This window comes from Acinonyx jubatus, chromosome B2 (assembly GCF_027475565.1).
Source record: "Acinonyx jubatus isolate Ajub_Pintada_27869175 chromosome B2, VMU_Ajub_asm_v1.0, whole genome shotgun sequence".
NCBI classification, from domain to species: Eukaryota; Metazoa; Chordata; class Mammalia; order Carnivora; family Felidae; genus Acinonyx; species Acinonyx jubatus.
Window position 1 is genome coordinate 10,535,481 of NC_069385.1, and position 13,102 is coordinate 10,548,582.

Genomic DNA, 13,102 nt, shown 5'->3' on the forward strand with positions numbered 1-13,102 from the left:
CTGGGCCACGTTCCTGGCTCGCTCGCTCGCTCGGGAGACACCCTGAGAGACGCCGTCCTCTCGAGACTGTGTCTGGATGTCCAGCTCGACGGGGACCCGGAGCCCCACGCGCCGAGGCTGGTGCCACCCTACCTTCAGCCGCCTGGTGTGAAATAACACGTGGCACCGTTTTCTGTGCCCGATACCAGAAGCATCCTCGCTGCTCCCTGATTCTATAAATGCTGAAAACACCTCCCGGGCTTCTGCGGAGTCAAGTCCTGCTTTGGTTTTGCCCCGGCTCGCCTGGGGCATTTTCCTCTCTTCCTCGTTTGCACGCTCTTTGCTTGACCCTCTCTGGTGACCAGCTCTTTAGTGAGAATCACGTCTCGTTACACTTCCACCCAAGTCCCCCTGCCGCCCAGAAGCAGCGAAGAGACTGGGGACTTACACATGCTAATTCTTAGCCTCGCCTCTGGGCCATTATTACCCTGATTTTACATACAGGCGCGGTCACTGGAGCTCAGAGAGGTTGACGGGCTTGTCTGAGGTCACAAAGCTGGCAGCTGACAGAAACAGAAATCGAGTCCTTACTAGACAGTCTTGTGGCACCTGGGCTGCTCCACGGCCCTGCCTGGGCCTCTGCCGTCCACTCTTCACCATGTCCTCACCCTGACCTGGCTTCACCGTCCAGGAGCAGGAGAGGGAGACACCTCCACCGCACGGAAGAGGAAGGAAGGGGGTGTGAGGTGTCATTGTCACACAGCATCACAAACCACCAAGGTCCTCGGTGACACACGACGACGAGCTAGGCATCCCTGCTCCACTGGCTCTAGGCTTGCCCACGTGACTCACTTAGGCCAGCGGACATCTGGCGAGAGTCCCACGTGATGGTTCTGGGGAGAATGTGTCTGTTTCCATCGATGTCTTGCACTTTGGCCATCACCACGAGGAAAGGCTTCCTCGGAGCAGCTGCCGCCCCTTGAGCTGGGCCCAGAATGCACACACCTGGAGTGGAGTCATCCCTGAGCAGGGAGAAGCCGAGGCTTCCAGCCACGCCCAGCCTAGAACAGGGACTCCAGGCCAAGCGCGGACGCTGCGCGAGGCCAACTGAGGTGAGCAGAGCTGCCCAGCTGCCCCTGTAGACGCTTATGAGGTGGCACGAGGTTCTGGTTATTGGCTACGTGTGCAGTGGTGAAGATCCTCTGTGCTCGGTGAGCGCCTATGTTTTCATGACTCGTATCGTTTACCACATCTGTGACACAAGAAGTGTTTTGGCCTTTGGGTGCTATTTTTAGAAGATCTTGTGGGCCAAGCACTTGACAGAGGACCTGGTAGAGAGTAGACACTTGGTAAATGCAGTCGTGATGATGATGGTTTGGTGACGCTGATGATGGCGGTGGTGATGGTGGTGAGGATGACGGTGACGACGATGGTGATTATGGTGGTGGTGATGGTTTGGTGACGTTGACGATGGTGGTGGTGGTGCTGATGTGGTGATGGTAATTTTGTGAGGCACTACTTAGAACCCTGGCTTCTCAGGGCCACTCCTGAGCTCCTGACTCCTCCACTGAAGGAGAACTTCCTTCTAGAGAGACCTTGGTGCTTCAGAAAGCCTCAGGCTTGCAACCCAGGTAGCAGCACCTCTTCATCTCAGGCCAATTCCGCGGCAGCTGAACCAGGCCTGAGTGGCTCTAACGGCATTTACCTGCCCCTGTGTTTACCACACAGAAGACAACTCTTCAAAAAAAATTAATGATATTATTATGGAAAATAAATAATCTGAGGCATCACAGAGAAATGTGAATTAAACTGAGCTGTGTGATGGACTTTCCATCTTGTTATTTCTGGAAGGAGGCCAAGACCTGGAAAATAATGAGGTGATAACAAGGAGAAAGAAAGGCTGTCATCCTTCTGTCACCTCCTAGGCCTTCTGGGGCAGGTTTAAGTCTCTCCTCTCTGTCCCCTGTGGGTTTCCTGGAGCCTTCTGCAGCTGAGGATAGTGCCGCTGTCACTAGAAGGGGGAGTGGGCCACCAAGAGGCACAGGTGAAAGCCAGATTCACATAGTCCGCAAGTGTGGTAGGTCCCCAGGGGAGAGAATGCTCAGGGATGTTCCATTCAAGTGGGAAAGATACTTTCCAAACAAATAAATGAAATGACTGCGGGTACTAACAAATGCTTTAAAGTAAAGAAGGCAAAAAAAAAAAAAAAAAAGAGAGAGAGAAAGAAAATGGTAAGAGAAACTTGAGGTGGGGAAAGGAGTGTTGGGGGTTGAATTATGTGTCACCCCAAAATTCAGATGTTGAAGCCCTAACCCGTTGTCCCCCAGAATGTGACCACATTTGGAGACTGGTCCTTTAAAGAGGTGATTGCATTGAAATGAGTTCAGTAGGAAGGTCCCTAATCCAAAATGACACTGTCCTTATAAAAAGGGGAAATTTGGACACAGACACACAGGGAGAACATGACGTGAACGGGAGCCGGCCATTTCCTCGCCAAGGAGATAGGCCTGGAGCAGGCTTTCCTCCACAACCCTCAGAAGGGACCAGCCCTGCTGTCATCTTCACAGACCCCAGGACAGAACACGCAGAGTGAATTAGCTGAATTTCCAGGCTCTTTAGCAGGATTGCAGTTGTTTGCAACCTGTCAGTTACTGAAGGCCGTGCTTGAACTGGTAGAAACTCAGACACTCCCTGCCCATCCCTGAAGTAGGTTCCTCGTCCCTCCGGCCAGACTCCAGGCCTGTGGCTGCCTTGCTGGTGGCTCAATAGGTCGGAACGAGCCGAAAGGACAGGAAGCTTCTAGAAGAGCTTTACCATGGATCCTCCAGCTCTGGAACCTCTTTCAATCCCAGCCTCAGCCTTTGCTTGCTGAAGGCAGTCCTTACTGCCCATGGGAACCAACGTGAGCTGCGTGTGGCCGCGGACCCAGGACATACTGTGTAACCAGCCTGCCATCTTGCCACTGGCAGCCTCTGCTGCCACCACTGGAGAAACAAGTTCTCAATTTCCTTTCATCTTTGTCCACCACTCAAGCCGTAGAGTAATAAGAAAATAACTTTGACAAGGGTCAAGCTTGTGGATGATACTTTTTTGGTATAATGCTTAGCCCGTTACTTTGCATAAAGCTGGAAAGCGATCGCTCTGTGCCATCTGGCTGTGCTGGTCCTCAGCATAGAATGCCATCAGTAAGCGATTTAGAGGGCAAGAACGATCCTTCTACTAGGGTATACATATCTGAGTCCTCACCTTATACTGTTAGATTATAAGCATGCATTCTCAATACTTCTCTTCAGTCTGACACAGAATAATGGCCAGGCTTTCAGGGCTGCTTTTATAGTTCTGAGTCTGGCCTCTTCCAACACCCCTGGTCCCAGGAGGGCAAGCTCTTTCTGTTTTATTTCCTGCATCTTCAAGGTCATACCCTTGAGCTTTGGCAGAAAGTCCATAAGGATTCTGGGCGGCTGTGTCCAGAGGGCCTCAAACTTGCAGAACTCTGAGCCCATTCTCCTTTTTTCTGGGCACAGATCCCCATCTCCTATGACATCCCTGTGACTAAAATGGGGACACACAGGCTGGAGGCAACATGGAGCCCTCATCCAAGGGCTGAGCAACTAGTTGAACAGCTAAACCTAAAATGTGTCCCAGAAGCAGATGAGTGTTAGTTCAAAGGGCTGTCCAGGGGAGGGTCCCCGGTGCCCTTGGCACTTTCTTGTTCCGTGTTTGTGTAACACATGGATTCAGACACGACCGGGGCATAGAAAACATATTAACCTAATAGTTAAGAATCTGGGCTGACACTGTACTGCTGGGGTGAATGAAAGCCAACTCTGTTGCTAGCTAAATGTCCTGGGGCAGGTTATTTAACCTCTCTGTGCCTCAGTTTACTCAGCTATATAATGGGGATCATAGTAGTTTTGCCTTTAGAATTGCTGAATGGTAGGGTGCCTGGGTGGCTCAGTCTGTTAAGTGTCCGACTTCGGCTTGGGTCACGATTGCGCAGTTTGTGAGTTCGAGCCCCGCGTCGGGCTCTGTGCTGACAGCTCGGAGCCTGGAGCCTGCTTCCGATTCTGTGTCTCCTCCTGTCTCTGCCCCTCCCAAGCTCATGTTCTATCTCTCTCTCTCTGTCTCTCAATAATAAGTAAACATTAAAACAATTAAAAAAAAAGAATTGTTAAGAGTGTTAAGAGTTGGGACTTATGAAGCATCTAGAATTTACCATCTGGGTATTGGCTGTTACGACAGCTACCCTGGTTGTAACGGGGGGTGGGGCACTGGGGGACAGGAGGAGTAAATGCACCAGTGAGCAGAATAGCATCCAGAATATCTTACTAAGTCATGATGATGGGTGAATTTAATGGTTAAGCTGATCGTTGCGTCCCCAGTGTCTCGAAGTGGTATGGGGAGGAAATGTTCGATAGCAAGTTAAAAAGAGGTCAGCCACAGGGTGGGCTCCCCTCCCAAAAAAGCTTATGTAATTTCACTCTGTGCCCCTAGATATGGGTAATCAGAAGAGGGAGAGCATCAACCTTTGCCCTAGACAGACGGATCACACATGGACAGATTTGGGGTGCCCCCTGTAAAAAGAGTCCAGACAGGCAGGAACGTGTGCAGAGAGGGAGATGGTAATGCAGGAGCTTGAAAGCATGCGAATCAAAGTGAGGCTCACCGCAGTGGCAGATAACGCGCTTGCCATAGAGACGGAACACAACAGCTTATTACTTGCTCACTAAGTGATGCTTCTAAGTGGGGAGCAGCCCTCCTCCAGCAGCGGGGTGGGTGCCTCCCTTCGTGCTGAAGGAACGTGGGGCCTGTGAGTGGAAGGTTTGTGAAAGCCAGGTCTGGAAATGACCACATGGCCTGCACTCACATTCATCCCAGGGCCACACCGACCTTCAAGAGAGGGTGGGAAGTGCAGTCTGGCCAATGAGGCCAGAAGAAGAGAACTCTGTCATCAGCCAGTGACCCCTGTCACTCTGCCCAGTGTGAAGAAGGTCCAAGAAACTAAGGATGTCAAGTCTGAGAAAACTTGGGAGAAAACAAGACGTGTCTTCAAACAATGGAAGGGTCTTCTCACGAAGGAGAAGATCATTTTTGTGTCACTCCAAAGGGTAGGAGTCAAATCTGTGGATGCACAGACCTAGGGAAGCAGGTAGGGTGAATCGACCATCCCAGTTTGCCCAGACTCTCTAGTTGTAGCCATGAAAGTCCCACCTCCTGGGAAACCCTGAGGGGTTTCCAAGGACCAGGGCACTTGGTCATCCTAGTTAGGGCCAATTTTGGGTTGATACAGGTGTGTCTAATCCTAAGAGTTCTTTCGGGCAGCTCTCCGTCCCCCATCCCCATCCCCACTCATTCAGATAGCAGTTATAGTGCTGTCGACTGTGAGTTCAATGTTAACAAACCAATAATATATATTAAATACTGTGTCTTTAAGCAGAAATACATGTACATCAAGGTTGTGGGGTTTTTTTAATTTTTTAATTTTTATTTATTTTTTTGTGTGTAAGAGAGAGAGAGAAATCGTGGGAGGGACAGAGAAGAGGGAGACACAGAATCTGAAGCAGGCTCGAGGCTCTGAGCTGTCAGCACAGCGCCCGACATGGGGCTTGAACTCACGAACCGCGAAATCATGACCTGAGCCGAAGTTGGATGCTTAACCGACCGAGCCACCAGGCGCCCCAAGGTTGTGTGTTGATTGAGGAAAATGTTCTGACCAGTGGCTTTCGGAAACCTAACCCTGTATTTCCCCTAGCAGCAATGGTGCAGTATTTGCTAATTCAATGATTGTGATGACGTTATAGAATGTAATTACCAAAAAAATAACAAGGCCGAATATCTACGCAATGGAATATTTTTTGGCCATAAGAAGAAATGAAGTACTAATACATGTTGTAATGTAGATGAACCTTGAAAACATTACGTTGAGTGAAAGAAGCCATTCACAAAGACCACGTACTATGTGATTCCGTTTTATGAAATGTCCAGAATAGGGGACTCTCTAGAGACAGAAAGATTAGTGGTTGCTCAGGGCAGGGGGAGGGTAGGGGGTTGGTGAGCAGAGGAGCAATAGCTAAAGGGCACAGAGTTTCTTTGCAAGTGATGAAAATGGTCTAAAATTGGCTTGCGATGGGTGCACACATCTATGAATAAACTAAAAAAAACCACTGAATTGTGCATTTAAAGGGGTGAGTTGTGTGGTATGTGAATTATAGCTCAATAAGCCTGACATCCCTCTGCTCTTCACAGGGGGCTCAGCCCCTGCCCCAGCACCGCTTGTGGGAGCAGCCCCCATGCCTCTCTCTCCGGCGCCACTCTCTCCAGAACACTAGGGGAGTGGCTCCTCACAGGACGAAGACTTCCCAGCAGAGGTGCCGGTGCAGCCCGGGTGCTCCAGGAGAGCACAGGTTCTCTTCTTTGCTTGTTGGAGCACAGTTTAGAAGATCACCCCATGGACGTATCAGAGCAGGAAGCCAAGCAGCCCGTGGCAGTGATTCTAGATGACATAGCCGTACGTCTCTTCCAACCCGGAGAGCCTTGTATCAATCAGGAATGCTTTTGCCCACAAGTAACAAAGCACCTGACAAACAGTAGCTGAGCAATGAAGAGAGGTAATTATCTCACACGGCCAGGAGTCCGGAGATCTGCTGGCCCAGGATGGGCACAGGTGCTGGATGGCTTCCGCTCCACCATCCTGGGCCTTCCACCTCGTGGTCATGAGACACCAGCAAGCCACGGCCATCACATCAGCACACAGAAGTGTTCTTTGGGACAGGAAGGTGGCAGACGTGCACAACGGCATTTTCCTTACTTGACTTCGCCAGAGTAGCTTGACATCAGGAGCCTCCAAAACCCCATCAGCAGGCTTGCCCTGTGTCTCATTGGCTACAACTGGGTCACATGCCCGGTCTCCGAGCATCGTGGGATCACAGTGTTGTGCTTAGATCAAGCACGGTGGTGCCTTGGGAGGTTGACAAAATGGAACCACTATCCCTCTACCTCAACCAAATCCAACCGCTCCCAGCAAAGTGAGACGAGAGATGGGCAGTGGCTGCTAGGTGGGCCGTGACCGCCATGGGGTGATGTAATGGGAGGCAGAGGAATATTGATGGTGTTCTCCTCCAGGGATACTATTTTGACATTTGGAGAAGCACCAGAAGAGAGAGAGCATTTCCTTGGTCCCAGGAGGTGACGCATTATCGTGACTGGGTATCTGTCTTGTGGCCGCCTTCTGGCCTCTGTGTGCCCCTTAGCAACTCCTGATTCTCTGGGAGTGGAATGCGCTTTGAAACGCATGTGTTGGCATTGACGAGGCTGAATGATGGCTCATATCTGGAGATCTGATGCGTCTGTGATGAGCGGTCGGATGCCTTCCACATGTGTGTGCTTTCGCAGACACACACCCTAAATGTGCCCACCATGTCTTGTGAATACAGCAAAACAGCTGCAACCTTCTAAAAATTAATTGGTTTCTGGATCATGTGCATTTTTTATAGTTTGCCAACAAAAGATAGGGAGAGGGGAGGGAATTTATTAATGTTTGAAGAAATTCTCCCAAAGGGGAGGCAGCGAGCATTTTCAGCGAGACCCAGAGACGCTCATCTAAATACGACACCAGGCTGCGTTCCTAGCCGCCTCCCGGGCCAGCCTCTCCGAGGGGAGAATTGATATGCAGCTCTAAAAGTAGACAGCCGCTGTGGGCGCCAGAAACCGCCTGGGGCTCACATTATTTTAGTCGGGGTCTGCGTTATGGTTTGGTAACGGCCATTTTCAGAAAACAACCAAGGCAATTTCAGGATTTGCTGTCACAATAGGCACACTAAAAATAAAGTCAGCATAAATAGATTAAGAAATTGACAGAATAACAAGGCATAAAGAATTAGAATGAGTGCTCTCGCTCCAGATGACAACCCAGTGCCCGGAGCCGAGGGAGACAGGGGTGGGGGAGGAGTCTGAGCTGCTGACTCGGTGGTTTCTCCGCTGCCCGACTGTGCGGAGAGCTTTTCACGGGGACAGGGGGACAACCGGCGCTTAATCTAATTCCACGTTCGTGGCGGCGGAGGCACTAAGCTGAGGAGGGGTAGCCACTTAAAAGTGGCTGACACCCTTTAAAAGACAGATTGGGAGTTTTCCGCAGCTGGCCCTCTAGTCCCAGAGGTGACTTTGGAGAAGGGGAGGGATGTGGTACAGAAGTGTTGGGGGGGGGGGGGAGAAAAAATGTTTTTAATTCAGTTGTGATATTTGGAGAAAATAAATCTGTGGCAAACTAGCACGAGAGGAAAGAAGAGACAACTATGTGCTAGAAACGGACTGTGTCATCAGAGGTCAATACGTGCTAACTTTGGGGAGGTGGACTCTTCTGATCTAGGCGTTTCAGGCAGTCTTAATCAACTAGTCAGTGGCAGAGCTCTGGCTGGGGATTCTGCAATCCCCCCCCCTCCCCCGCTCCCCAAACACACACATACCAGCGTGGCAGGAAGATGTCATCGCTTCTTTCCCACATCCCAAGCTGGGTGCCAGAGAGAAGCAGGCAGGGAGCCCGGGGAAACCCCAAATTCCTCATTGTCTTCACCCTTCACTGATTCTAAGCTGAATAGAATAAAGCGACAGACACTTTTTATCAGAACATCTTATGGCATTTGGGGGGGAACATCATTTCTCAACCAAGTTCCCTGGTGTTAACAGATGTTTGGCGGGGGGGGGAAAAAAGGTGTTCTTAACGTAGTTTAGGAGATTTCTGGGTGAATTTGCAGAAGGGCTTCTCAAAGCCCTTAATGTGATAAGGTGCTTTGTGGACCTTGCAGAAGGGATAGGATGAATGAGCTCCTCAAATGAATCTTACCATTAAAACTCACCCTTTTAAGAATTTCTTTTTGGTGGGCCACCTTGAGGGATGTCTCTGGATACTCACCACATGGTTTTCAGCCACCTGAATGTCCTGAAGGCAGTGCCTCCTCCTTGAGAGAGGTGGGAAAGTTAAGGACACAGCCCTCTGCGTTCCTGCCTGGCCAGGGCCAGTTTACTTTGAAAAGGGTAACATTTTTATTGTGATTTTTTCCAGGTCGGGGTACCCATTCAGTTGTCTACAGGAGATGTGGATGAAAGACTGAGGACAATGGCAGGAGTTCTCCAGCTTGGGGAAGGAGGGGGGACCACAAGGTCAGTCTAGACCCTGCCTGCTGGTGGATGCCTCGCTTGTGCCCCTCCATGCTGTGCTAGTATTTTGGCAGACCTTCATTACAGGTCAATAAAAGTTACATAAATGAAATGGGGCTCCGCTGCGGAGACATTTAATCATTTCATTAAGCATACTATTGTGTCCAGGTGCTCTGCCAAGTGTAGACCTGGTTATGACTTCATCTAATTCCTAACTGCTGGGGAAATAAGCGAGCGATTCCTCTGATGTTCCTCTCTCTCAGTACAGCCCTCCCCAGGCAGCTGCAAGAAGATAGGCGGCCAAGATGGGCTCTGCCGGAGGAGTTAACCTCCCGTGTTTTTGTAAGGCAGACAGGACTTCTAATCAATATTTCTCTTGAAGGTTCTCCGGCCTGATTGGAATGAAGAGAAGACAAGGGGGGAGGTCGTGTGCTAGGGTGGAGGGTGAGAGGATGTGGGGGAGCCCTGGGTCCTCCAGCTTGGCCAGGGCTTCAGAGCCTCTTGGGTACCCAGTACTATGTTCCAGTGGGGGGCGTGCACTCTTGGAAAATGTGGTGGGCCCCCCTCCCTGACCTCTGGGAGATCTGTGCATGCATCTGCAGCCAGCCCCACTAAGGCGAGGCTCAAGAAGCTTTGAGGCTGTAGAAGAGCCGTCAGTGCTGCCTGTGGTGGGGACCCACCAGTGAGCAGCACTCGTGGAGTGAGAGAGGATCCTGTCTGGGCATCATGGCAGCTGAGAATTTCAATACAGGACTATATGGTGAAAATCGAGATGCTCTCCAGAATAGACCCACACATAGATGGTCAGTTGATTTTCAGCAAAGGTGCAAAGGCATCTCAATGGGGGGAAAGGATGGTCTTTTCAATAAATGATGCTGGGACACCTGGATATCCATCTGCGAAACATGAACTTCCATCCAAACCTCACACCGTATACAAAGTTTATCTTAAAATGGACCACACACCTCAATGCATGTAGAAGAACACGGTAAAACTTGTAGAAGAAAACATAGGAAAAAGTTGTGTGACTTTGGTTTAGGCAAAGATTTCTTAGCTACAACACCAAATGCAGGACTCGCATAAGAGGGAATCAAGGTGATAAATTGGATTTCGTCAAGATGAAAAACTTTTGCTCTTCAAAAGAAAATAGAATGAAAAAGTCACACCAAGACTGGGAGAAAATATTTGAACAATACCTATCTGATAAAGGACTTATACCCAGATTGTATTTTTTTTTAACTCTCAAAACTCCACAACAAAGAAAATAAACAACACAATTAAAAACTAGACAGAAGATCTGAACAGACAATTTACCAAATTGTCAGAAAACGCCAAAGAAGATACACAGGAAAGATGGCTGAAAAAATTCATCACTAGGGAAATATAAATGAAAACCTTGATAAGATACTACTACACACCTACTAAAATGGCTAAATTAGGGGCACCTGGGTGGTTCAGTCGGTTGGGCTGATCCCAGGGTCCAGGGATCAAGCCCCATGTCAGGCTCTGCACTGACTGTGGAGCCTGCTTGGGATTCTCTCCCTGCTCCTTCTTCCCCACTCACACTTGAACTCTCATTCTCGCTCTCTCAAAAAAACAAAAAACAACAAAAAAAACCCCAAAACAAAAAGAATGGCTAAATTGAAAAGACTGACCATACCTAGTTCTGGTGAGGGTGCAGAACAATGGAACCGCAAATGTAAGTCAGAAATAATTGGGTTACTTTCTAGAAAAAGTTATTTTGGAAGAGTGCAATATGACAAAATGATGGTTAATTTGATGTCAGGGACCTACAGCTCAGTGTCCTGGGTCAACATACAGATTACTCCCTACCCCCTCCCATCTGGCACCTCTGTATCAGATATTTGGGATAAAAAATGTTTGAAAAGTTTGGAATCATAAAGAATATCTCTAGGAAGAAAGGTGGGATTTCTCAGTGTATTTCTCTTTCTTCTTTCTTTCTTTCTTTCTTTCTCTTTCTTTTTTTATATAATTTCTTTTTCTGTTATCCTCAACCAGAATGGAAAAAGTTAAATACAGACTCTTGATAAACTTCCAGACTTGTGCACGGAGACCTTAGGAAGATTGCCAAAAGTTGCAGAAAGTTGTTCATCAATACGTACTATTTGCCAATATTTACCTACTCTTGTTTAAAAAAAATCTTTTTTCACATTTATTCATTTTTGAGAGACAGAGAGAGATAGCACTAGCAGGGGAGGGGCACAGAGAGAGAGGGAGACACAGAATCGGAAGCAGTTTCCAGGCTCCAAGCTGTCAGCTCAGACCCTGATGTGGGGCTTGAACTCATGAACTGGGAGATCATGACCTGAGCTGAGGTCAGATGCTTAACCAACTGAGCCACTCAGGCACCCCCACCTACTCTTAGGCTAGGCGGTAGTATTTACCTCCTGCTAGAGAGGTTTTATAAATGATAATGCCATTGAGTTTCTGAAGGAAGGTATGAATAGCCAGATTTTAGAGATGATTCAACTGGCCTTCAGAAAAGTTAAGTAATTTGCCTAAGGTCACACAACTCCTAAGTGGCAGAGCCAGGACTGAAACTCAGGTTAGTCTGATATCAGTCTCTGTCTTTTCCCTTCCATTTACTGCTTCCACCAAGGGACTGGTCTCTTGGATATACATATATGGGTCCTCTTGGGGCATGTATTTGACTTACTTCCCTCCTATTTTGTCTTTCATCTTTTATGTAATGGTAAGAGATATGTGTTCATGGTTTGCTCTGTAATTTCTCTCTTTTTTTAATTTTTTCAAACTATACACCAGTACTATATTTATTTTTATTTACTTTAAATTTTTCTTAATGTTTATTTTTGAGAGAGAGAGAGAGAGAGAAAATCTGAAGCAGGCTCCAGGCTCTGAGCTGTCAGCACAGAGCCCAATGCTGGCTTGAACTCACAGACTGTGGGATCATGACCTGAGCAGAAGTCGGACACTTAACTGACTGAGCCACCCAGGTGCCCCTATTTTTTTAAGTTTATTTATTTAGTTTGAGGGAGACAGATACAGTGCAAGTGGGGCGGGGGGCAGAGAGAGAGGGTGAGAGAGAGAGAATCCCAAGGAGGCTCTGCACTGCCAGTTCAGAGCCTGATGCAGGGCTGGAACCCACAAAGCCGTGAGATCATGCCCTGATCTGAAACCAAGAGTCAGATGCTGAACCAACTGAGCCACCCAAGCACCCCTGCTCTGTAATTTCTAATGGCTACAGCATCGGCCCCCCACCCCCACCCCACCAGCAGTTTCCAAATACTTCCCAGGCAGGAATTACACATGCCATCTCTCTCTCTCTCCCCCTGCCTGTCTCTTCTTCAGCAGCTTGGCCTGTTTCACTAACCCTAAATAGAGAACTTAAAACCTAAACTCCCACAGCTCCAGTCCCCAGACAAGGAAAGAGGCCTAACTGTGGAGTAAGATCACCCCGGAAAACCTCTAGACCTTCTAGTAATGGGGGAAGGTTGTGCTTCAAAACTTCTCTGATCAGTTCTGAAAATGAGGTCATGTTTGACAAATAGCATTGTTCTGTGCGAGCGGCAGTCAACTCACTTGGCAGGAATAAAGACTTGGAACATGCCAGTGAATATTTTTAATTGGATGGGGCTCGTGGCTGTACCAAAAATCCATGTATTTCTGATGCTGCTGCGGCTGTGTTGTCTTGGCCTTGCCACTCCGGATGGCCGGATGTTCAAAGGGTGCTGCTGGTGCCTGTAGAGAGGAGCCCCTAAGCCTGGGGCAGGGGTGGGGGGGGTTGGTAGCAGATGCCCCCCCCCCCCCCAGGGCTCCTCCTGCCTGCTGGGATGAGTCTGCTATAGGCCAGCAGGGGCTGGGCTGGAGGGGTGGTGCTTAGGGGGCAAGGGGAGCCAGAGGCTGCAGGGTGCAGGTAGGTGCGGGGTGCACCGGGTGGAGGGACCCACTTGCACTCACCAGCCCAGGGCTTGGAGGGTCTGACAGTTTG

The 13,102-nt window shown here is 49.1% G+C and overlaps 1 long non-coding RNA gene across 3 annotated transcripts in view; it reads left to right on the forward strand.

The window, feature by feature from the left end:
• The first annotated feature begins 621 nt into the window (after positions 1-621).
• LOC113598609 (uncharacterized) overlaps positions 622-13,102 on the forward strand; it is a 30,577-nt gene continuing 18,096 nt past the window's right edge. For 2 of the 3 annotated variants that reach the window (XR_008298237.1, XR_008298238.1), the window contains exon 1: positions 622-1,190. This is a non-coding gene — a long non-coding RNA (uncharacterized LOC113598609). Of the gene's footprint in view, positions 1,191-9,037; positions 9,245-13,102 lie in introns of those variants that run through there. The other variant, XR_008298236.1, reaches the window with a different exon arrangement.